The 27,480-nt window shown below is 38.2% G+C and overlaps 1 pseudogene across 1 annotated transcript; it reads right to left on the bottom strand.

Moving 5' to 3' along the window:
* Window positions 1-375: 375 nt before the first annotated feature.
* LOC144658014 (uncharacterized) lies at window positions 376-27,480 on the bottom strand (annotated as a pseudogene). The gene is made up of 4 exons (XR_013571637.1): window positions 27,381-27,480; window positions 13,121-16,259; window positions 2,295-2,368; window positions 376-1,797 (listed from the first exon to the last, which is right to left on the bottom strand). The product of XR_013571637.1 is annotated as an uncharacterized LOC144658014 (transcript).

Genomic DNA, 27,480 nt, shown 5'->3' with positions numbered 1-27,480 from the left:
AACTTATTTAAAAGTTATCTAAACACAGTCCAAGAGAATCTGATTCAAATGTTCAATTTGTCAAGGACCATTCAGTTACTTACAGAATCCTTCTAATACATTCATCTACAATCAAAAGAATAAAATATATCACCATAGTTTCATTTTTGTGATTTGTTGAAGTGCAAATTATTTTTGAAAACGCGGATGCTACAAACAGGTCACTGCCAAGTTTCCGTCTTCAACTACATGACACTTGTTGATAACGCTTGTTACGGAACGTTTTTCGGTAAAAAGGTAGATTTTGAAACAACAAAATCTTCTGTTGTCGTAAAGCTAGTTGTATAGGTGTTTTACACCTGCTCTTAGAACAAACCCTTCAAATAAGAAATGAGCTATAGGTAGGTTTTAAGGGCGTGAAAAGTAATATCCTTAGAATTTTCTCTGTTTGCATGTATAGCTTACGTAAGTCAAACTGAGTTGTCGAAACGCTATTGGCTACAACTCGTTTATGACAATTGTCCTTTTCATAATAACTTTGAGTTCTGCCTGTAAGCGAGAGAGTTAAGTTCTCCATTAAACACCATGTTCCTTGACGACGTTTTGGTCCACTTGATATAACAGATCCCGGAAGGTAGCAAGGCACTTCCCGCTCAGCCATAGAGCTAAATCCCCGCAAAAGCTCCTGCTACACTTTATTCTTGTTTGATGTTTTTAATGTCACTCAAAAGATAAGAGATGTTGACGCAATTGTGATCCTCGATTGTTTCTTGCTTCATAACGTTGTGTGCCCTTTTGTGACCGTTTAGCATTGCTTCATTTTTAAAAGACTTGCGACACTGGTTGCATTGAAAGCGCTTCTCGCCCGTGTGCCTTCGTTTGTGTGTCTTTAAATTTCCAGCCCGATTAAAACACTTGCCACACTGGTTACATTCAAAAGGCTTTTCTCCTGTGTGTGTTCTTTTATGCCGCTTTAAATGTCCTGCCTGATTAAAACACTTGCCACACTGATCACATTCAAAAGGCTTCTCCCCTGTGTGTGTTATGTTATGTTGCTTTAAGGTTTCTCTGCGACTAAAACACTTGCGACAATGGTTACATTTAAAAGGCTTTTCGCCTGTGTGCGTTCTATTATGCTTTTTTAAATCCCTGAATAATTAAAACACTTGTCACACTGGTTACAATGAAATGGCTTCTCTCCTGTATGCAATCTCGTATGGTGTCTTAGACTTCCTGCCTGATTAAAACACTTTCCACACTGGTTGCATGCAAAACGCTCCTCGCCCGTGTGCGTTCGTTTGTGTTGCTTTAAATTTCCAGCCCGATTAAAACACTTGCCACACTGGTTACATTCAAAAGGCTTCTCTCCTGTGTGTGTTCTTTTATGTTCCCTTAACGTTCTTGCCAGTCTAAAACACTTGCCACACTGGTTACATTCAAAAGGCTTCTCTCCTGTGTGTGTTCTTTTATGTTCCCTTAACGTTCCTGCCTGTCTAAAACACTTGCCACACTGGTTGCATTGAAAAGGCTTCTCTCCCGTGTGAGTTCTTTTGTGTTCCTTTAACGTTTCTGCGCGATTAAAACACTTGCCACACTGCTTGCATTTAAAAGGCTTCTCTCCTGTATGCAACCTCGCATGTCGCTTAAGATTGCTTGCGTGATTAAAACACTTGCCACAGTCCTTGCATTTAAACGTTTTCTCATCAAAGGAATCTGTTTTGTACGATGAATGTTCCTCCATATTGTCCATATTGTCAGTTTGAAAACTGTTCCTTTGCCTTGGTATTTGCAACACGTGTGACAATGACTTCTTTAAACCTTTAAAAAGAAGAAAGTAATCGAATTTTAAAAAATGGACATGCACTTCTATGGTCGATGTTCATATGGAAAATGAAGGGATCTGAATACGCTACCACTTGGTGAAGCTAAAAATGTAAAGTTTGTTTTTTTCGATTTTCAAAAACATGCGAACTCTGAAATTTAAACCTCAACCAACGATTTACGCTTTTTGCTGCAGTCAATCACCTCACCCGACCTCTCGGGAAACATAAATAATAATAATAAATAACTTCAGAGTTTGCATATTTTCAAAAGGGGCAATAACAGTGAATAATGTCCAGTGTTCAAGTTACGTTTTTAGAAGGGGTGACATAATTTCCCAGAAAGCTACCGAGAAGTGGGCGTTGCCCACCTGGGGTGGACAGCGGCCGTGCTGAGGAGAGAGTCGGGAGGACAGATCGCCCCTCCTTGGGGAGAGGAAAATATGCTTCTGGGTCGTTCTGGTAGCCATTTGGAAAAAACTGAAAAAATTATACCCAGTTGCCCTAAAGCAAAAGCAAATCGCCTCAGAGAACTGTGCGCCGCTGGAGCACAGTCAAGTGAAGTCGTCCTCATAAAAATGAAATAAAAAATATAAACGTTTGCAATTCTTTATTCTTGACCTATAATGATTTTTTCCAATATTTTGCCATTGGAAACTCCTTAATTTGCTTTAGAAAAATTACAAATTTCCCGAGACTCGTCTCTTATCTGGAACACTGAAATTTTATTACGTGTAGTATAGATTGATAGGCTTGCAAAGACGTATTGAAACGCTCTTTACAAAGGAAACATTTTACCAACGAACTGCCTTTTTAGCATGGATTCTTCAGTCCCTGTAAGGTGTTGAAATATTTAACAATTATTGGACTGAAGATTGAGCAAAATATCGAGATTTGTCAGTGGATCAGCAGATCAATTATTTGCCATTCGGCTTCGGCAAATAATTGATCTGCGAGACAAATCACGATATTTTGCGAAAACCGAGTTCAATAATTGTTTTATTATTCGATCACTGAATTTGTTTTGCACAAGTACCTCCGGGAACTGCGTAGGAACCACACTTTTTGTCGCTGAATTAATGCAGACGAAAGCACAACTTCGCCTTCGTTAATACATAATTAAAGGGGAAATGGTTGGGGAGCCTAACAACAACAACAACGAAAACTTTATTCGCACCCATTAATTAAATTAAATTTACAATACAGATAAGAATAAAAATAAATTAAAGTGCATGGCTGCCCAAAATAACCACCATTGGCTAATAAGATTAGGCAGCCATACTAAGTGTTTATTACAACAATTTATAAAAGGGTCAGGTGTACTAAAGATTTAGATAACAACTACAACAACACACAAACATAATCTAAGTTTACTTAAAAAAGTTAGTGAAAAAAGGTGGAAAATAAAGTATATGGACAAATTAACTGGCAGAAGAGAGGAATTGAAAACTAGAGTTATAAATAAAATGTTCCGTTAACAGCTTGCAATAATGCTTGATTTGTACTTTTTCTTAAATTGTTTAAGTGACAGAAGCTTAATGTTATCACTGACAGCATTCCAGATTTTAGCGCCCTGATATCTAATATTAAAGATTCCATAATTTGTTCTGGTTTGACAAAGTTTTTTGTTGTATATTTCTATTTGCTATTTTGGGGGTTGACCCTGCACAAAACCTGACAAAATACAATAGGTGGTGACATGCGCTCATGCAACTAACCAATAGAAACATTGCGATTACATAATTCATGCATAGTGTATGAGTGAAAAAAAGATGTGCACGGTCATGTCTTGGCCTCTTTGTTTGCTCCTTTGATGTTTGCCGAGCTTCCTAACCATTTCCCGCTATTAACTATGGTTTATACGAGCTGGTCTTCATCCAATCCTCTTTCTTTCAGATATTGCCGAAATACAATACAAGGAATTTCCACTGCCTTGTATTTTCTCTGTTTTTTGGGCCTTGTAGACAAATCCATCTCTGGGAAACAAGCTGCCATTTTTTTTCGGAAGTGGACACAACTATGCATGAGCAGAATATTATTTGCAGGAAAATCACTGTCAGACTTTATGGGCATGAACAGACCACTACTTGTAGGCAGTTATTTGCATATCACGTGGTGGGCTCTTGGCCAATAAAAGGAAGAAAAAATGCATCGAATGATAAATTATTATTATCTGTTGTTGCATGCAATGGCATATAGTAGTAAAAAGAATGAAGATTAATTTCATGTCAACTAGTAGGAGAGAGAAGTGTATCAAATTACACCAAATGCCCTGTAGACGCATCTACCTGGCAAAGACCAAAGGAATATCTTTTATACCATAACCGAGAGAATTCTCGCGCGCCGATTGTTTCAAAGTTATGGTCGATGAGAGTATAGACCATGAAAGTGACGTCAGATCACGCCACGCACACGCGCGGGCTAAAAGATGTGTAAGTTTGGTCTCCATGAATGAAAGCGAATTTCATCGTGTTTTGTACGCATTTGTTTTCGGAATTCAGGATTGGACTTCTACTTAGGTGATCTGTCGAAAGAAAATTAACCAGGCTTTTGAATTTTTGGTCTAACTGAGAAAAACGGTGCCAGCGAACCGGCAGGGGACTGTCGATGTTTAGTGAACAAGCTCTAACAAGATCTTCAAAAAGAAAAATAATCTTGCTTGCTTCAAGCGATAGGCAATGTCATAAAATTTTGTATGATTTTGTTTGGAACGGTCGCGACAAGGTGAAAAGAATGGCTATAATAAACGAAATTGAAAACAGTGGTTTAAAAATGCCTCACTTGGAATCCATCTTCACGACGCAGCGCATTTCATGTCTAAAAAAAATTTCGGAAGAATATCATAGCTCATGGAAATACATTTTGAAATTCTTCGTGAAAAACGCCAGTGGTGTTTTTGTACAATGCTGTAACTTCAATCCTAAACCTTTGTGTATAAAATCTATCCCGCCTCTTAGTCTGCACTCTGCATTTTGCAAGTGTCAACCACCCAAGGATGTAGCTAAGAAAACACTAAGCCGGCTCATCAATAAGCCCAGCTGGCTTTTCTGGCCTTGGCAGCTCCAAACAATAATATCTTAAATATTTTTTCATAAATATAGTATTTAAATTCCCTTTTTACATATTTTTTTAATACCTATTAATTGTGTCCCCAAATTAGTATGGGATTTTCCCAGGCTATGTGGCCTTTGACACATTAATAAAGTTTATCTTATGTTTATCTATCTAAACGTTTACCTATGTCTTTGTTTTCATGTAATATTTTAGCCAGATTTAACTTCTCTTTTAGCGACAACACCTCTGTCAATTTCACACTCTTGAGCATTATTTGAAAGTCGTCAGAACATTATGCTAGTCCGAACGTGACAAAATATCAAGTGGGATAATGTTTTATTTTAAGATATATATTTTTATACATCATCCTTTTTATATTTATGTCAAGTTGTCATTTATTTATGTCAAAAAACATTTTCCTTTATCATTGTGTTTTTTGCTATATCAAATGATGTTTTCATTAAAACAAAAAACACTGTTTCATACATAACGTGATTGATCTTGATGTCAAGTTGTCGCACATTTTTACACATCAAGAACGTTTCTTACATGACGTAAGTAATTTTTTCATGTCAAGTTGTTGCACATTTTTATATATCAAGAAAGGAGAGATAATCTTTTGATCAGCAAATATCGCGGTCAGGCAGGAGTCTGGGTATGACCAGTTGGGCACGAACAAAATGGCGGCCAGTAATCGGTTCGAATATACTGGGTAGGTCGTTTATTATAAGCCCCCAAGACATTAAGCGCCGGGTCGATTAGCCGCCAACTGAAGTTGTTTAGCCCCCAACCCGAAGTCGATTAGCCCCCGAATAAAATTTGTCTACAAACTAAGTAAACTATCAAATACTACAAAGAAATCAATTCTATATTTCGTTTTAAAGTTTCGCTTCTAGTTTTCGCTTATAGTTCTCTATTTACATTCACATCAACTCGACGAAAGCTAGGCTACCGGTACTTGGTTGTAAACATTCAATAAGGTTCGGTTTCGGTATTTGATTGAATACACAAAACCACACAATATTTGTGAAAGCAGTTAAACTGAAGTTTGCTTCTAGTTTTCGCTTCTAGATTTGTTATCTATTTACACTTTCAACTCAACTCGACAAAAAGTAGGCTACTTGTTTGTTATCATTCAATGAGGTTCGTTCTCGGTATCAATTGTTTGAATTGAATACTCAAGCCTTGTTAACATTCGTATGCTAAACGAAATATAGAATTGATTTCTTTGTAGTATTCGATAGTTTACTTAGTTTGTAGACAAATTTTATTCGGGGGCTAATCGACTTCGGGTTGGGGGCTAAACAACTTCAGTTGGCGGCTAATCGACCCGGCGCTTAATGTCTTGGGGGCTTATAATAAACGACCTACCCGGTATATTCGAACCGATTACTGGCCGCCATTTTGTTCGTGCTCAACTGGTCATACCCAGACTCCTGCCTGACCGCGATATTTGCTGATCAAAAGATTATCTCTCCTTTCTTGATATATAAAAATGTGCAACAACTTGACATGAAAAAATTACTTACGTCATGTAAGAAACGTTCTTGATGTGTAAAAATGTGCGACAACTTGACATCAAGATCAATCACGTTATGTATGAAACAGTGTTTTTTGTTTTAATGAAAACATCATTTGATATAGCAAAAAACACAATGATGAAGGAAAATGTTTTTTGACATAAATAAATGACAACTTGACATAAATATAAAAAGGATGATGTATAAAAATATATCTTAAAATAAAACATTATCCCACTTGATATTTTGTCACGTTCGGACTAGCATACATTCGATGAAGTTCGATTTCGATTAGATACTTGCAAATTGAACGACAGTTTTGAAGACAAACTGGGGGGCTAATCGCAGGGCCGTAACTAGCAAGAGGCAAGACGAGGCACTCACGCGTCGTCTAAATTTTTACCCAAACTTAAAATAAAATATATTTTGTTGGCAAAATAATCCCCAGTTGAACAAGATTGATTTTTCTCTGAAAGAGATTCATGCCTTCTAGATTTCTGCAGGGCATGCCCTTAGAACCCACTAGCAAAATCTTGCCACGTCCATGGAAAAGGTCTGGTTACGGCCCTGAATCGACTTCGGGTTGGGGGCTAATCGACATCGTTGGGGAAATCGACCAGGGGCTAAACAACCTACGTTCGAACCGATTATTGGCCGCCATTTTGTTCGTGCCCAACTGGTCATACCCAGACTCCTGCCTGACCGCGATATTTGCTGATCAAAAGATTATCTCTCCTTTCTTGATATATAAAAATGTGCGACAACTTGACATGAAAAAATTACTTACGTCATGTAATAAACGTTCTTGATGTCTAAAAATGTGTGACCACTTGACATCAAGATCAATCACGTTATGTATGAAACAGGGATTATTTGTTTTAATGAAAACATCATTTGATATAGCAAAAAACAGAATGACATAAGATAATGTTTTTTGACATAAATAAATGACAACTTGACATAAATATAAAAAGGATGATGTATAAAAATATATCTTAAAATAAAACATTATCCCACTTGATATTTTGTCACGTTCGGACTAGCATAGAACATCTTCGACATTCTGAATCTATATTCATTAATCCTATGGATATCCTACCAATCAAAAAGGCGCTTTTCCAATAAAACAACAAAAACACTCTTAAACTAGAAATCTTAATTTAAGAACAATTTAATTCTTAAAACAAATCGCGAATTAAGGACCTTAATTCTTAAATAAAAAAAAACGATCACTTAATTTAAGATGACCGTTTTTTATTTAAGAATTAAGGTCCTTAATTCGCGATTTGTTTTGAGAAATTGTTCTTAAAATAAGATTTCTAGAGTGAAAACGCAAGCAAGACGGTTGACACGCAGTTGGTTATCAAGGTATATCAAGCAAAAACAGTTGGAAAGCTGTTCAGATTCAAATTAGCCTACATTGTTTGCTTCTGAACAGTTAGTCCTTAAACTCGCTCCATTTAGGTTTGTATTTCTTACCTTTTCACTAAAGAAACCCATTCGAGAAGAGAACCACGACTGCACGGCGGCCATATTGAAAACACTAGAACCCAGTCCGATCTCTGGTCTGAATCCCAGTGGTCGTAAGGACCAAGGGCTGGACTTGCTTAAGAACGGAATCAGGATTTTGCCCAAAAAATGTCTTGTAACTGAACCACAACAATTCATAATAATGATAATGCATTAGCTTCTGCGCGAATTCAGCGTTAAATAGCCGACAGACGGATTCTAACACAGTCAACTCTCTCTTAACGGACACCTCTATAAGACGGACACCTCCATAAGACGGACACCTGGTTATGGTCCCTGCCGTTTTTCAGTCATTTTACTGTAAGAAAACTCTCTGTAAGACGGACACCTCTCTAAGACGGACAACGGACACTTTGAAACCGCCAACGGACAGGCACTAAAAGTTATTTTTTCGTGAATAATACTTCAAAACTTGTTATCGACATATAGCATAGCAGGTCAGCGCCTTTAGAATACCAAATTTACCAAAAACAACCCGCTAAAACGCATTACTTCTCTGCTTAAACTTGTAGATTTAGTTTTCTACTAACAGTATCACCGTTTGTTATTAACAAACAAGTCGAATCTCTGATGATATTATTTTTGTTCCACTTTATAGGTTTTGCTAACGTAAGCGACTAAAACAGACGTGTATTCGTTTTGCATAGCCTTTTAGTTTTATCGTCTCAAAATTTCTGGTGTCACGTTACCTTGACTCTCTATAAGGCGGACACCTCTATAAGACGGACAGTTGGGGCCGGTCCCGACGGTGTCCGTCTTAGAGAGAGTTGACTGTAAAATATTTGAAACAAATTTGCCAGATATTTCGGTTTGCAACACAAGCTTTTATATAGATCCTCGGGGGGCTGAGCAGGTTGATTGGAAAAGAAATGTGGCAAACTAAAAGATCGTTAAAAAGGTTAAAATGAGTGACAATAATTTGGTATTTAGTGTTTCGTCAAGACTATTCATAGCAAAAAGGATGGATACTTGCGTTAGCTTTGTTGTTCAACTTTAGTATCTCAACTGTTCGGATTTTGCTATAAGGTCATCTTGATATCGCGTGGCGTGTATACTCATTAAAACTTGAAAGAGCTTTACGAAGGATGCTATCGAGCTAAAAACTTTCAACAAAATATATAATTAGGACGTGAAAATAATTAAAGAATATTAGGCTGGAAAAATATAAAGGCGGAGTGATTTCGCGATTTCGTGTATAAAAATGACAAAAAAATTAGAAAAATTTTCTATCGAGGTATATGTAGCCTGCGAATACAGCCGCCTCTCATTCACGTCCCGCAACGAAGAGCGAAAGAGAGGCGGCTGTATTCGCAGGCTAACGTATATGAAAGGGTTGCCTTTCTTGCCAAAAAATGGAACCTTGGGGCGGAGTCTTACCATATAACATATTTTTAAATCTAGCCTCAAACCCCATCCCTTCACCGGGATGTCAACGACCTAGCGGTAACTAGCGTCATCCCATAGTTAGTAGAGGAGACTAACTATGGTCATCCAAAACATCAAACATGGACACATGAAATACAAACTAAAAAAACGTATATATTATTTTATTATCTCAGCAAATATTATTAACTTTATATAAACTAATACTTCTTTCAATGAAACTTCATGCACAATAAAACGCCCGTTGGATACGAAGTCGCTTTGAGCTATGTCGTCAAATAATTTTCGCATTTCTAAATCAGGATTCCAAAGGGCTTAAAAGGGCGCAAGGCTTTCAACCCCAAAAAGCTGGGCTCCAGGGTTCTAGTGCTCCAGATAAACAGGGCTATCTGTGGAAAATATTTTCAGGGCTTTACTTATTGATAATAGCTGGCCCCAAGAAGTAAAACGGTTGGAATCTGGATCCAAGCTCCACGGAGGAAGTTCTCGTCCCCCTTCCAAAAAACCCCCATCCCCTTTGGAACCCTGACAAATTTTCCATTTGATTTAATTATAATAATCAACTTTATTTATAGAGGGTGAACACATAACAGTAAAAAACTGAAAAACCAGTGGCCCTCTAATATAAAATACAATTAAGAACTAAAAATTATGGTAAAAAACTAACAATCTAAAATTCCAAAATTTAGTACAAAATACGCTATAATATGAAAACTAGATAAAAACTACTCTAAAATGACGAAATTGATACAAAAGAATTACCTGAAAGGTAAAATGATCTAAATGTTTGTATGTATATTTAAAAAAATTAATGAAAAGAAAAAAAAATGTTTTATTCAGCTATGTTATTATCAATTGCTTTCTCACACAAAATAAAAAAATATTAAAAAATACCCCAAATGTATAGGCGGGGATTATCACTATCATGTTGGAAGGCAAAAAAAAAACCTATTTGAATTTCTTTTCACTCCTTTACATACGCGACTACAATACTAGTTTCGTCAACAGACCTCGTCAATTAGTACTCCTTCTGGTTTTTTTTTTTCTGTTTTTGTTTATCACTTTAACAAATTAATATTTTCATTACAACTAAAACATTAACAATATACCGTAGAATTCCGGTTATAAGCCCCCCCGGTTATAGGCCCATCATCCTGGAAACAAAAAAATACATCCGGTTATAAGCCCCCCCCCCCCCGGATATAAGCCCCCCTCTACCAGATGACAGTACTGAATAGGGCTAAATGTTGCTTTATTATGTGTTTTTAACTTTAAAACGTATTTCCATCAACACTCCCGTGGGTCGATTTGAAACGTTTTTTTCATTCCGCTTATAAGCCCTCCCGGATATAAGCCCCTCCGCTTATAAGCCCACCCAAAACCCCTTACGAAGTTGTATAAGCCCAGGGCTTATAACCGGAATTCTACGGTATTTTTTTAAACCACCTAAAAAGGGTATATAAAAATATTTAGCATCTCTTGCAAGCTAATTCTTATTTTATATATTTTTTTTGTTAGTTTTTTTTTTCTCTTTGGTTTTGTCTTGCTATTCTTTTAGTTTCCTTTTGTAATTAAATTATCACTGCTTACGGAAAAACAACTAAAACTTTTGACTTTGTCCATACAATAATCGTGTATAGAGCGTTTTCATTTGACGTCCCGGCAGCCATGTTGGTGTTCCAAAACAAAGGAATGGCGGCCATGTTGGTGTACCAAGCCATTCCTCCGGGAATAAACTTCTATTTTTATGCAAAAATAATCTTTTGTTTGAGTAAACTAATATGGCCGCAGGTCACGTAAGTGAAAACACTCTTTGCATTGTAAAGAGTTTCACTCGTAGTTACTAGTAAAACCCCATACAAAATGTGTATACAATATATACGAGTCACGTTGGCGTGACAATTCGATTACTTCTAAGGCTAAATGCTATTTTCACCTACATTTAATTTTTTAGTGTCAATGTTTCTATCAATTCTGTAGTCATTGTCTAAACCTTCGTTTAGCAGAACTGCCTCGATGCAGAAAGGTGAAAGGCGAAGTAATCAAAAAAATAAACACACTTTTGAGGTCTAGAAAAACAGCTCGGGAATCCAAAATAACCTCTCTGGACCTGAAGCATGCACTATATATATTTTTTTAGTATTTTCTTTTCTCCCTCGGCGAGTTTTCAAATGTGATAAAATGAAACTATTTTTAAATGCATTAAAGGGGCAAGGTCACGGTATTTTTGGTGATTCTATTTATTTTGGTTAATTAAGAGCTCTAAACTTCAAATTGGCAGAGCAAACGTCTTTTATTGGCAAAAATCACGGCCACATTACAAACAAGGATGATTTTTGAGCATTGTAAATGACACTATTATACAAATTGGGCCAATGTTTTTCAGTTTACCTGAACGCAATCCATTTTAATCTTCTCGAATTTTGCCTATCCATGCCCCTTTGTGGCCTTTCTGTGTTTCTTTTGAGTTTTTTTACAGTTTTAAGCCGTTATTGTGATATTTCAGTTAATTTTATGACCATTTGGTCAGTGCCAAAGCCGCCTAAAATTGCGTGACATAGCCCCTTTAACGAATAGTTTAAGGGCGGAACACACTAGGCGACAAGTTGCTCCGTGTGCACTGCTTCCAAAACAAGTCTCTGCGACAAGACGCTTGTTTGGTGCACACACAGCGATGTGCATCAAATGTGTAAAATGTGAACTAGTTTTCAATTCGATATATGACTTTCTCTCATTAGTTAATTAACTTTTTGACGCAGCGACTTGTCGCAGAGGTGTACACAAACTGCGAGGACGCTGCTTTCCCTCACTTTGTCGCTGCAATCGGTCGCAAGAATTTAAACCAGTTTGAATTCGTGGGAATAATCGCAGCGATAAAGATTTTTATGAAAATGCAACATGTCACACGGGGAGAAATGTTGCAGAGATCAAGTGTGTGTTGACCTTTAGGGCCTGATTATATGGTGAATTTCAGCCCGGGCTGAGATTTCAGCTCGGCTTCCAAAACAAATCTTCTTAAAAACACGTCTGCGATTAAATAAAGAAAGTTTCATCCCGAGCCGAATTACAGCCCGGGCTAAAATTCCAACCGAAAATCTCAGCCCGGGCAAACTGGCTGAAAAAGCTCATGCAATCACGTTTTAATTTCAGTCCGGGCTGAAAGTGAGCTTATGGATGCGCAGTGGTGGTTTTCAACGAAATAAAATGGCGGTCACGATAATTATTCAGTTTTAAAAGTGTTCAACCCGGCCTGAAATTTGCCGTATGATAGCAACAAAATTCCAGCACGGCGGACCAGGCTGAAATCCGCCATGTAACCAGGCCCTTAGTTGAGCCATATGTTGCGCTTTGATAGGTAAGTGTGCTAAGCATTGTATAGTGACAGTATAAGCAAATAACTACTTGTATGGTGTATCGGTTTTTTTACCATGCCATAGAAAATACAGCCAATCAGAATACAAGAAAGCCGTTGTATATTCGATGGTATTCAACCCAACCTTCCCATCGTGCGCTGCGATCTTATTGTCGATGAAATTTAGTAAGCGTATTTTCTATGGCATGGTATAAAATAGTTACACAATACTTTCTCGTGGTATACTATGGAATATCCCACTTGTATTTTCTTCGTATACACACTCGCCTAAAGGCTCGTGTGTATACCGAGAAAATAGAAGTGACTCGTGGGATATTCCACAGTAAACCACTCGAAAGCGTTGCATAACTAGTATATACACCTTCAAAAAAGTCTCGCTTCAAGACAAGAAAAGAAACTTGAAAACGCCGATGCTGTATACAGGTTACTGCAAAGTTTCTGTCTCCAGCTAAAATACTCACCACATAACGCTTTCTTCTTGTTTAATGTTGTTGATGTCGCTCAAAAAATAAGAGATGCTGACGCAGTTGTCATCGTCAATAGGTTCTTGCTTCACGACTACAACGTGCGTTCTTCCGTGAAGCTTTAGAGCCCCTGAGTGACTAAAACACAGGTCACACTGGTTGCATTTAAATGGCTTTTCGCCTGTGTGTGTTCTTTTATGGCTTTTTAAATATCCTCCGCGACTAAAACAGTTGCCACACTGGTTACATTTGAAAGACTTCTTCTTTGAATGTATTTTCTCATGTCGCTTAAGACTTCCATCCCGACTGAAGCACTTGCCACATTCGCTGCATTCAAAAGGCTTCTTTCCTGTGTGTGTTCTTTTGTGAAGCTTTAGAGCCCCTGAGTGACTAAAACACAGGTCACACTGGTTGCATTTAAATGGCTTTTCGCCTGTGTGCGTTCTTTTGTGGCTTTTTAAATATCCTCCGCGACTAAAACAGTTGCCACACTGGTTACATTTGAAAGACGTTTTTGTATGTATTTTAGCATGTCGCTTAAGAATTCCAGCCCGAGTGAAGGACTTGCCACATTCATTGCATTCAAATGGCTTTTCTCCTGCGTGTGTTCTGTTGTGGAGCTTTAGAGCCCCTGAGTGACTAAAGCACAGGTCACACTGGATGCATTTAAATGGCTTTTCGCCCGTGTGTGTTCTTTTATGGCCTTTTAAATATCCTACGCGACTAAAACAGTTGCCACACTGGTTACATTTGAAAGACTTCTGTTTTGAATGTATCTTCGCATGTCGCGTAAGACTTCCAGCTCGAGTGAAGCACTTGCCACATTCGCTGCATTCAAAAGGCTTTTCTCCTGTGTGTGTTCTTTTGTGAAGCTTTAGAGCCCCTGAGTGCTTAAAACACAGGTCACACTGGTTGCATTTAAACGGCTTTTCGTTTAAGTGTATCCTTTTATGAAGTTTCAAGTATCCTACGCGTTTAAAACATTTGCCACAATGGTTACATTTAAAAGAATTCTTTTGTGTGTGTATTTTCTCATGTCGCTTAAGAATTCCAGACCGAGTGAAGTACTTGCCACACTTCTTGCATTTAAAAGGCTTTTCGCCTGTGTGCGTTCTTTTATGTTGCACAAGAGCCCATGATTGACCGAAGCACTTGCCACATTCGCTGCATTCAAAAGGCTTCTCTCCTGTGTGTGTTCTCTTATGACTGTTAAGAGCCCCTGAGTGACTAAAACAACGGTCACACTGATTGCATTTAAACGGCTTTTCGCCTGTGTGTGTTCTTTTATGACTTCGTAAATTTCCTACTTGACTAAAACATTTGCCACACTGGTTGCATTGAAAAGGCTTCTCACTTAAGTGTGTGATTTTATGTTTCTTCAAAGTTCCTGAATGATTAAAACATTTGCCACACTGGTCACATTCAAAAGGCTTTTCTCCTGTGTGAATTATCTCATGGCGCCTTAATTGTCCCCGTTGAGCAAAACACTTGCCACACCCGCGGCGTTTGCATTTATAAGGCTTCTTTCCTGTGTGTGTTCTTTCATGTTCCTTTAATGTTCCTGTCCGCCTAAAACGCTTGCCACACTGTTTGCATTCAAAAGGCGTCTCGCCTGTGTGTGTTCGTCTATGTTCAATTAAGGATCTTGCTCGAGTATAACACTTGCCACATTGGTTGCATTCAAAAGGCTTTTCCCCGGTATGGGACGCTTGGTGTTGCTTCAAACCTTCTGCCCGACTAAACCACTTTTTACACTGGTTGCACTGAAAAGGCTTCTCTCCTGTGTGAGTTGTTTTATGTATATTTAAACCTGCTGCTCGACTAAAACACTTGCCACACTGGTTGCACTCAAACGGCTTCTCTCCTGTGTGTGTTTTTCTGTGTTGCGTTAGAGTTTCTGAATGCTTAAAACACGTGCCACACTGGTTACACTTATAAGGCTTTTCGTCTGTGTGAACGCGTTTGTGGCGATTCAAATGCCCTTGTTGAAGAAAACATTTGTCACACTGCTCGCATTTAAAACGCTTCTCTCCGGTGTGCGTTTTTTTGTGTAGCTTTAAATACTCAGCGCGATTAAAACACTTGCCACAATGGTTACATGCAAAAGGCCTCTCTCCTGTGTGTGTTCTGATATGTTGCGTTAAGGTGTTTCTGTGCCTAAACCACGTGCCACAATGGTTACATTCGAAAGGCTTTTCGCCTGTATGTGTTCTTTTATGTGTCTTTAAAGCCCCTGAGTCATTAAAACACTTGTCACACCGGTCACAATGAAATGGCTTTTCTCCTGTATGCAGTCTCATATGATGCTGTTTCAAATTATCTTGACGAGAAAAACACTTGCCACACTGATTACATTCAAAAGGTTTCTCGTTTGTGTGTGTTCTTTTATGTTCTTTTAAAATACCTGACCGATTAAAGCACTTGCCACACTGGTCACATTCATAAGGCTTCTCGCCCGTGTGTGTTCTTTTGTGATCTCTTAACGAACTTGACAGTCTGAAGCACTTGCCACATTGTTTGCATTCAAAGGGCCTCTCTCCTGTATGTATTCTTTTGTGTTCCCTTAACGATCCAGGCAGTCTAAAGCACTTGTCACACTGGTCGCATTTAAAAGGTTTCTTTCCCGTGTGAATGCTTTTGTGTTCCTTTAACGATTCTTTTCGATTAAAACACTTGCCACACTTCTTGCATTTGAAAGGCTTCTCTCCTGTATGCAGCCTTGCATGTCGGTTAAGATTTGCAACGTAAGGGAAGCACTTGCCACAATCCTTGCATTTATACGTTTGCTGTTGCGAAGAATCTGTTTTAGTCGTTGATTTGTTTTGTTTCCCCTTATACGTTTTCTGTTGAGAGGAATCTGTTTTGGCCGATGATTTGTTTTGTTTTCGGCCTGTATACGTTTTCTGTTTAGAGGAATCTGTTTTTGTCGAGGATTTGTTTTGTTTCCCCTTATACGTTTTCTGTTGAGAGGAATCTGTTTTAGTCGATGATTTCTTTTGTTTTCCCGTAGACGTTTTCTGCTTTGAGGAATCTGTCTTGGATGATGATTTCTTTTGTTTCGCCATCTTGTCAGTTTAGCTTAAACTGTTCATGTACTTTGTTCTTTTCAGCACGTCTGACAGGGACGTCCATACACCTTTAAAACAAGAAAGTTATTGCATTTGTTGGAAAATGGACATGTATTTCAATGATTGATGCTCATATGGAAGATGAATGGATCTGAATACGCTCGTGGTACATGCTCCAATGTGGTGAAGCAAAAAGTCTATTTAACACGTGAATAATGCACAGTACACAAGTTACGTGTTTGGAAGGGGTGATATAGCTTATCAGAAAGTCAGCCAAAGTTGGGCTTTGGTCACCTGATGTGAGCAGCGGCAATGCTGGGGTAGGGGTCAGGTAGGGAGGTCGCCCCCCTTCAAGGCAAGGGAAAATGTTTAAAAGTTTGATGTTTTATGGTGCTCCCTGGTAGCTTAAAAAAAAATGAGAAAACATATCCAGTCACCCGAAAGAAAAAGCAAGCACCCGGGTGCCGCTGGTCCACAATGAAGTGAAGTCGCGCTCATAATTATTATGGATTAACGACTGTAGTTTTTGTTAATCTGTACTGATTTCCTTCCAATATTTTTCCACAGGGATCTTCTTTTATTGCTCTTCTCAATTAAAATTATCCCCAGACTCGTTTCTCATCTAGTATGGCTGACATTTTATCACGTGTAGCATAGTTTGATAGCCTCGCAAGAATGTATTAAAACGCTCCTTACAAAAAGAACATTTGAACCTATGAGCTGTGTTTTTTGCACGGTCTTTTTCCAACCACTGTAAAGGCGTTAAAAAATTTATTACTCATCACTGAGGGCTAATTTCCATGTTAATTAGAAAGGAGGCAATGCAGAAGAGAAAGCAGTATTATATCAAATTCCTGGGGGGTGTTCAAAAAGTTTTATACGGAGAGGCCCCGCCCAAGATCCAACCCCTTACCCTTTTATATACCATTTTGACAGAAAAGGCACCCCTTTTGTATACCTTTTATTTGAAAAAGGCACCCCTTTCACATAACAACACGACATGACATATACTTAAAACTGGAAGTTTTCTTGTCATTTTTATGCAGCGCTTAGTAAATTATGCCATAAGCCATAAGCCATAAATACAGCCATAAGTTGTGTCTGTTCGAAATATTGAATTTAAAGGTCTTTTTAAATATCTTAATGACATATTTCCCTACCCTTTCATATACCTTAACTTTTAAATTCCCTACCCATCTATATACCTGAAGCCTGAAAAAGGTACCCCTTTAAGGCGGAGCCTCCCTGTATAGACCAATATAGGGAGTACCCCCTGGATCAAATTACACCATACTCGAATAATCTGTTTACTCTAAGCATATTTCTAAATTTCATTGACCTTGATCTGTTTGAACTACAGTTATATAGAGTATACAGATGAATCCTGATAACTCAAATGCTGAATAACTCAAACCTCCCGCTAACTCAAACCTCTTTCGATTCCCCTCCAGGCCATTTTCCCATTAATTATTTTACCCTCGATAACTCAAAAAACCCCACAACTCGAACATCTTTCGATTTCCCATGAAGGTTCGAGTTATCGGGATTAAACAGTAATATAAATAGATTTAGCCACGCCTAAAAGCAGAGCTCCCTGGTTATTTCGCCCTCTTCGAAAATCCGAATTTAGTGACCCATAACAGAAAAAAATTATAGCACTTGAGCCCGCAATCCAATGTAAACCATTACTTGGTCAGCGGTAAACTTAAAAAATATTTTACCTCGATCAATTCTATATATGAGCCGGCAATAAGGTCATGTGATACTGGTCAGCAGATACCTTGTTTTGACAGCTGTCAATTGACCATGACATGGATGTCCAATATCAAAGATGTAAGCTGACCTTAACCATAACCTTAAACCTAATTCTGGAGTATGGGTGCCAATGTTGGGGTGCCATCGTGGTTGTTGCTATGGCGCACGTGCCCTTGAACCATGCCGCTAGCCATGATGACCATGAAAAACCAAAACCATGGGTCTGTTAATTTTCTATGGGTATGGGGCTTTGGGCCGCTGGGAGCTCCACTATAATCACCCTAATAGTCACGTGGCTCACATGACAATGTTCTACAAAAAGAGTTAAGGTAATTTTCTAGAAATAGAACTGCTTATAGATTTCCAACCAAACTTTGCCAGTTGGTTGTTTACCTTAAGCCTACCACACACTAGAGCATCTAGCTGAGCTAACTGCCTCGCGTGCCGTTTGCTCAGCAGATTTCTCTCGTGTGTGGACCGATTTTCGTGAGAATTTTGCCTTGCGAGGCCTTGAGGAAAATATCTATCGTGTTTGATATTTTTTGCCTCGCGAGGCAAGATCCTCAATGTGTGCGGGCGACATGAGAAACTTGCTCAGCCAGATGTATCAACTGACCAATAAAAACACGCAGAATGCTCACGTGCTTCAACATGGTGGCTTCCGAATCAAACTTGCTAAGCACTTTCCTCACTGTCTGCGGCAAAATGTGCAGTGAATAAATGGCTAAGCAAACAGGCACGTGAGGTGAATAGCTCAGCTAGTTGCTCTAGTGTGCGGCTGGCTTTAAGGGAAGTTCAATTTTGAAATAAAAAAGGGGAATCACCGTATTCTTTTAGCAGCAGGAAGACCTTGTATTTACCATATAATTCCCTATATTTCCTTTGCGAGTACTGGCACGTTTTCGGTGATAATGTCTTATTCCACCGTAGAAATTGATCTGTATTCATTTTATAGAAAGAATTTGATCGCTACTTTCGAACTAAGGGACGGTTCATTTTTTATGAGATGGGGGGGGGGTCATCCGAAAAAATTTGGCTTTAAAGGGGGGGCCAGCCAAAAAAATATGGTCTGTAAGGGGGGGTCACTAAATATAATTGTACTTTTTTAAGTGTTGTAAAGAGGCTTCTGTAAGAGTAAAAAAAAATTGCCAGAATGCCCAAAATAACATTCCTGAGGTTCTCAAAATTCAATTTTTCCCGGGGGAGAATGCCCCGAACCCCCCTACTTTGTTACCAGTATGTAACAAATGCCATTAACTCAACCCAACAGCTTATTGGTTACAAGTGCAGACAACCCATACTAACAGACGACATCCACAATAAACAGTGGAGGCAATGCCAGCTATTTGGGATGTGTTTTTTGTACACTGATAAATTCTTTATTCACAAGGCTCGATAAATTTTAATTTCACTTGATTATTGTTGTTTTTGTTTTTTTTTTTTTTTTTTTTTTTGGGGGGGGGGTCATAAAAAAAAATTGATTTTGAGGGGGGGCCAGGCAAAAATTTTCGATGAAGAAGGGGGGGTGCATTATATATAACAGTGACTATCTATCAAATCCCACCAGCCCCTCCTACCCCATAAAAAATGAACGGTCCCTAAGAGAAAAAAAATGATAGGTCACTGAACTCATTTATGAGAAAATGATGATTTATCTCTTTTCAAGCCAAGCCACATAGAAAAAAGCCGCCTTTTTGTTGTGGGCGCGCTAATTTTGGTAAAATTCTGCGCAGTAAGGATGCGCGTTGCAATACTAGGGAATGATCATCTTAAATCATCAACATGACATTTTTCTTATTGGTTGAACTCAATATGTCTTTTTGGTACAGATTTTATTACAGGCCATTTGCTATGTGCAATTACAACTGGGCAGTAACATAAGGTGAACAAGAGTACTTCTTCTTCCCCCTGGATGGTGTGCTAGTCCATTGTAGGGTTACCTTACACTTGTAGCCATTTATACACCTGGGTAGGGGTAGGCACTGTAAGAGTAAGTATCTTGCTCCAGAAACACAACAAAACAAAGAAACTGCACACAAATTAAGTGATAAATAAAAAAGGGGAACAAACAAAGAAATAAATAAATGTTAATAGTAATCATCATATCTATGTGCCTACAGGTAATCAATGACAAAGACGAGACAAAATATTCATCTTATTATCTACCATGATAGCCCTGCAATGAATGTAGAGACCTAGATGAATATAATTATCTAGCATCAAAAAACTGCAATAGGTGCATGCTAAGAGCTAGATCATTGTACCATATTGACATTAATTACTCATAAAATTATGTCAACCATGATTACTCATTCAGATGTTATTGATTGCTAATCAATTAAAAAACAACCTCACTCTCAGTTGTTGTTGTTGTTTTTGTTTTGTTTTTTTTTGTTTTGTTTTTTTTGGGGGGGGGGGGGGGGGGAGGGGGCAGAGGGTCAGCTGATCCTGTCCCTTTTACTCCTAGTTCCTGCCCCTTTCTGTAGTGTTTTTCTTCTCTATGTCCCATTTCTATTGCATCGCCTCCTTTCTCCCAGGTTTCCACCCTCCTGTCCCACCCCACTCATTTACTACTGTTATGAATTCTTCCCTCATCAAGAAACATTTCGTAAATGCTGTTGTCATTTTCTTTACCCAACAGTTAGTGTGCAACAGTTAGTGTCTTGACTCCAGATCAAGCAGTCTGGGATCAAGACCTCAGGCTGGGGCACTGTATTGTGATCTTAGGAAAGTCACTTTATTCTCATAGTGCCTCTCTTCACCCAGGTGTATAAATTGGTATCAGAACCAGTGAAATCAATGTTGGAGTTACCCTGTGATGGCCTAAAATTCCATTGGGGGGGGGGGGGGGGGAGAGACAATACTCCTAGTCACTTCATGCATGCTACATAAATGGGATTCAGTCTGCAGGCCTGGTGGGCCACTTGGCTTGAATGCAGACTACCGTAACCATTGAGACCTAGCTTTCCCTTAAAATAATTAATATTCACATACAAATTCTCCTAAGTGATCTCCACACATTTTCTTATTGCATTAGTTACGAAAATTTCTTAAAAGATCAAAGCAAATTTCCTAGATGGTTGATCATTACAAAAATTTCTGTAACCTTTTATCTTGATGATCATCACCCTTTGGACTTTAAGAACTTTGGCCAAGACTAAATAAGAATTCAAGCTGTCAAGAGCATGGGCCCAACAAACAACAGGAATCTATTGATAAGCAAGTTTGATTGATTGATTGATTATGATGTTTGATTGTTTGATTGATTGGTTGATTATTTGGCCAGCAATGATTGTGCATAAGAGTCAGTGAGGGTCTCCAAGAACATAAATCCTGGCCTGACCAATCAATAAGATTGCCGGCTGATAATCACTATTACAGCTGTAATTTATGGCAGTAAACGCCAATTAGTTTATTGATTAGCATTTTAAATCAAAGGAAAATTTTATGACCTTTTACCATGACAACAGATATCAATCAAAAACAAAACAATTGATCATAATATGACAGCAATCAATGTCCATTTACTAACGATTTTCAATTGACTTCTAATTTTGATTGTCATTGATTGGCCAGTCTGGTCATACAGCTTGTTTTCAAGTTAAATTGCAATTTTAAGTAAATTTATTTTTTTCGAGCCAGGATCCTGTTAGCCTAACTAGCACTCCGGCTCACTCCAGATAGCCTACATAGCATTTGGTTAGCCAAACTAGCACTCCAGTTAGCCTACTTTAGCTTGGGCTGCTTGCGGTTAAGCTTTTATAATACACCGATTCAGCGTAAGCTGGAAGTTGCATGGAAACAAGGCCTAAGGCAGGGCCCTCGTCGGTTAAAAACTATAAAGTTTTTACAAGCATTACAAATTAGCCACGAATCTTGATCCCTATCAGTGCAAAAGTATAAAGAGCAGAAATTTTAATGCCTACCAGGCAACAGGTGAAATTCTAACAGCTTAGCAGTAAGATTTTGCTGTCAACTTTAATATTCCCTCGCCAGCATAGGCTGAATTTCATCCGTTCTCTCAGGTAGTTTACAACCAATTTTGAATTTTGAAACCCAGAACACCTTTTAAGAAACAGATTTTTCTGTGGGAAAAAAGCCCTTGGTTTTCGATCTCAATAAAAACTTTCTAGTATTAATGGAGAAACTCGCGTAAACATCACGCATACATCATTAAAGACAGTCTACTGATTCTGTTATATATATATATCCCAGGGGGGGTACTCTGGGATCCAAGTGACGGGGATGTGCGAAGGATTTTTTTGGGGTCGAAATTTTCGATTCCGGGATTTTTTTGGGTAGGAGAATTTGGCAGGTATTTTTTTGGGTGACTTGATTTAAATAGGGGATTTTTGGGGGTATTAAAATCAAACTAAAGTGCCTTGGAGCGGCCTTGGCAATTTAGGGGTTATCTGACTAGGGATTTTTTTGGGCGTTTTTTTTGGTACAGGGATTTTTTTGGGTAATGTCGGGAGACTTAGGGATTTTTTTGGGTCCTGAGTTTTGCCTCCATTCGATCATCCCCATCACTTTGATCCCGGAGTACCCCCCCCTGGGATATATATATATATGATTCTACCTGTTTCAGGTGTAAATTGAATTGTACATGTATTTGAGTAGCAGATTCATACAGGTTAATAATAAAATAAGCCAACTTTCATATCAAAAGAATTATAATATAAAGTACACAACGTCGTTTTTGATGCCAATGGGTGAGTTGTGTGTATACACGGAAGCTTATTTAGTGTTTAAAGTCATCGATGCTTTTTAAACACACAAACTCTAGAGTAGTAGCAAAATGTAGCAGTTTATTCAAAGCAGACTCAGTTGTTATTGCCGGTAAAATTATACCGACCGGGAAGCTTACATGTAAACAATAAAATCTTCTCTTGCTGGTCAAATTCAATCCAGTTCACAAAATGAAGTCAGGTCCTTAAAAACATTCAGTGAAAAAAATCTGACATACCTGTATTTAACGGGGTTGACTGTACGCTTTTTGGTTGTTGATTAATTATTATGATTGGAAAATGTTACAACAAACTGTGGTACATGTTTACGTGAGCTTCTCTGTCAAAATAAACTAAAATAATTAAGATAAATGAAACTATTTGTGGAAATGTTTACGTGTGACTTTCTCTATGATTCCATGTCGATACCTGCAACTTTTTATTCAGATTAAAAAAACCTAAGGGGCTCTCAAACCTAAATTTGTTCTTCAAACGTTTCATTCAGTGAATCATAAGGTAGTTCGTTTTATTGATAAACAAAATCCAAAATTGAGTGTAGCCAGAGAACTGCAAACATTTAGATTATGCTCGCCTGATGAGCGAATATAAAATATTTGATTCCAAAGAAGATGACAACAAAATCTTACCGGTAAGCTGTAAGAATTTCTTCTCTAGCCTACTAGACCTTAAATTTCTTCAGATTCTTATACTTTTGAACTTATAAGGAGCAAGATTCGTGGCTAATTTGTAAAGGGAATGCTTTTACCTACTCAAAATGCCCCACATGCTAATAAAAACTTTATAATTTTGAGCCGCCGAGTGCCCTTAGGCCTCGTTTCCATGCAACTTCCGGCTTACGCTGAATCAGTGTATAGGGTTAGGATCCTAGCTTGAATCGATCCTGGCTCAAAATCCTGGCTTGGATCCTGGCTCGGATCCTCCCTTTATTATTAGTTTACCTCATCTAAGTTTTATTCTGACTTACTTTTAGTGTATATTTAAATTTTAAGCAAATGTTTCGTGAAGTATCATAGATTGCAATATGGACACTAGTTCCATTTCTTTCCCTTAACACATCCCATTTTTGTAACAAATTATTTGTTTATCAGTCCATTTTGTCCTCTATAGTTTTTAGCTCCAATTCTAAATCCATTAAAAGAAGTACATTTGGCCATAATTTCATGGACAGCAATTTGCACACTTCAAATGACCAACATTAAGTGTTTTCATTTTTCATAAGATTTTGTTGGGAGAAAATACTCGGCTATAAGACTCACCCCAATTTTGGCATAAACTTTCCACAGAAAAAAGATTTTCCTTAAAAAAAACTGTGCGTCTTATAACCGAGTAAATACGGTATATCCACATTTTTAATCACACTACTGGGAAACAGCTGATTGATTCTGTTTTATAGATATTTACAGTAAAACAACAAAAGTGTTCCATGTTAATAGTCACTTATGACCAATGCTATTTCTTTGATTTTCGAATAAAGATTAACATGTAAGAAACTGAATGAAATCAGTCAACTGATGCTTCCATTCAAAGATAAATGAATTTACTGTTTGGATTATAACGACAAAGCAACTGTCTTTCAATTCCCATGAGAAAGCTAGGTGATACTGTAAAATTATTTGGGAAAACAGAGTGGAAATCGATCTTACTGATATTAAAAATACGGGGTCTTGTTTACCTTATTCTTACCAATTTTTGCACAAAGTCAATCTTGTGAGAACTCAGGAGAGTATTCCCGAGCATAAATTTCTGTGATTGCAAGAGAAACTCAAGTAAAAGTGTACTATGGGTACTACATTTTTAGTGGTTTGTGATTGCTGATCCTATCACTATGCAGAATGCGTGTCACATACATCTGAACCTAGTAAATGGCCCAGGTCATCACAAGTCTCTCATAGCTGAGTGGTTAGAGTACCCACCCAACACTTGAATATATTTTCTATTGACATAATTTGCTGATCCTAGCAGTAAACAGAAAGTGTGTCACATACAGTAAAAATTCCGGTTATAAGCCCCCTGGTTATATGCCTCCCCAGATATAGCCCCAACCCACCCACCCTCTCTCTCTGCTGAATAAGAGAGTAATGAACAGACTAAAATGTTGCTTTATTATGTTGTTGTTTTTTCACTTAAAAAACATATTTCGATCAACGTCATAGCTCGTTTTTTATTCTGCTTATAAGCCCTCCCGGATATACGCCCCTCCATTTATAAGCTCACCTAAAACCCCATGACGACATCGCGGCGATGAAAATGTGTAATTCAGCCGACCTGAGTCAGGTCGGGAACTTAATATTCAGAAGCCCCCACGTCCAATCAGGAGTCGTCTTGGGAGCCTCAAAGCGGGCTGTGAAAATGCGGTTCGAGTCCAAGTTTCTACTGATGTTAAAGCTGGTTTTGAAAGCAAAACATATTATTCCGATAGTAAAATGTTTATCGGTTCATGTTCAATAGCTGGGAATACAGCCGCCTCTCATTCGCGTCCCGCAACGAAGAGCGAAATACGAAGAGAGACGTCTGCGACGTCTTGCATAATTATATTTTTTGTTTTCAGCCGCACATTACTTGCTTGATCACAAACACTTTCAAGGCAGTCAAGGACACATTTAGGGGTCATTTACACCGGACAACTTCATCGCGAAAATTAGGAATCCCTATACGAGTTGCACATTAGTAAAATTTGGAAAAATAAGCTACAAAATCACTAGATGACATTGTTTTGGAACTTGAGCGCAACTCTCGGAGGTGTTGGGCTGTAAATACCGATACCGCAACAATCATAACAATTCCTCTGAGTTAGTTTCTTCTTTCCTCGCTGTTTGTCAAATTAAAATTCTGTTTTTCTGTAGCATTTATTCTTTGGTTGGGGATGGTTCAGGTCGTTTAGGTTATCTGTTCATTCTTGTTGCTTGTTTGTTTTGCCGGCTGCCTTTATGTCAACAATAAAAGTTAGGTGACAAAATTGATCTATTTTTAACGGCCGCTGTGGCGCGTCCTTTCTGTACATCTTTGAGGTCGTTCATCTTGTTATAAAGCAGTTTCTTTTTGTTTCCCAATTACATATGAATTATAGATATTATAGAAATTCTAAGGTATAGCTTCGGTGTAGTTTCACGATCCTTCCCCCGGTCAACTTTTAGTCCGCAATAACATCCGGTTTTTTACCGTTCGTGTAATGAAGTGTTTTATTTCGCATACATTATGTAAATTAACTAGCTGACCAATCAGCGCTCCTGTCCGAATTCTGGACAGATTTACGTCATCAGTATGGAATTTCTGGCCGTGAATCACAGACGTCTCTCTTCGTGTTTCGCTCTTCATTGCGGGAAGCGAACGAGAGGCGGCTGTATTCGCAGGCTACATGTTCAAAGCGAGTGCTCGCTTATCTAAGGAAAACTGATCGAATTGTTTATGTTTTAAGCGTGTGTACGTTCGCTTGTTTTAGGGAAACTTGCTGAAGTTCAAAGTGTGATCTCGTCTGTCTGAATAAAACTTTTGGAGCGTGTGTTTACTTAGCTAAGTTTTCATGTTCAAAGGGTCTGTTCACTTATCTGTCGTGAATAAAACTTACGGTGGTTCTCATATTTAAAGTGTGTGTTCATAAATATTGTGTGAATACTACAAAGAGTTTGGTCTCACTTTTAATACGTGAATATTCCCTACGCGCTGACAAATATATATTTTCTTTTGGAGCGTACGCGTCCCACAAGAATTAAATCGCTACTACAACAAGCTTACGAAGGTGTTTATCACAGCAAAGAACACTATAGTAAAAGAAACCATTCCTGATTTAGATTAAATTGTTGCGCTGAATGCGCTTGAGATATTTCTGCGAGCGAAAGTTTTTTTTGAATTGTTGAATAAAAATTGCGAAATTAAAGACCTGTGAAAATTTATTTCAAATGTTTTCTTTTGTATTTCTATGTTAATTACTTATTTTTGGTCAAATTGCGAAAATAACGTCCCGCGAAATATGCCCGTTCCATTTTCGCGAAATTAAGTTCCCGCGAAAATAAGTAACAATAAGGTATATTCTAAGAGGTTACCGAAGCGAAAAGTTTACAAAAGAGATGCAGTGTTTTTAATGTATATTTGTTTATGAAGGGTGTATGAAAACATTACAGTCACCTTTTCTGTCAGAATGGTATATTAAAGGGTAAGAGTTTGGACTCCCCACAGTAAAAATTTGTTGTGTCCCCCACCCCCACCCCCAGACTCCCTCCCCCTGTTCTGGACTGGTCTTTCTTTTAGGTCAGTTAAAAAGGTCTTAAAACCAAGAGAAATCAATTAAAACACTTTGTATCCTTAAAAAAGCTTTGAAATGTGTTAACCACTCAAGAACAATCGATCACGAATGTATTTGACTCAACAATTCAATGGGATTTCCGGGTCCCACCCCCAACAAATGCGGCCATTTTAATATCTAAACCACCCGCTCTTAAAGAATTACTGTAATTTAGACTTTATTCTCCAGAATTCCACCCTTACCCCTTTTTCCCGTTTCCTTAACTACGGTTCTCTGTTTCAATGCAACAACCCATTACTGCGATCGATAAGATATGAGCAAATGGCCGAACTCAATTAGCTTCAATTGTCCTTTCTTTCCCGCAAATTGGAAGAAGGAAACCGCTTAATTTGTAGCTCAAAGATATCCTAGCATTCTTAAACATGGCTTTATAAAGTTGTTCTTACCTTTACTGAAGTAAAGCAAGTCGATAAAAGGGCTGCAGGCTTCAAACCACGATCGAACGGCAGACAAAAGCGGCCATTGAAAACACTCTCAACTCAGACA

This window comes from Oculina patagonica, chromosome 6 (assembly GCF_052425735.1).
Source record: "Oculina patagonica isolate OP01 chromosome 6, crgOcupat, whole genome shotgun sequence".
Classification (NCBI taxonomy): Eukaryota; Metazoa; Cnidaria; class Anthozoa; order Scleractinia; family Oculinidae; genus Oculina; species Oculina patagonica.
This window is presented reverse-complemented; position numbering and strand designations above follow the sequence as displayed.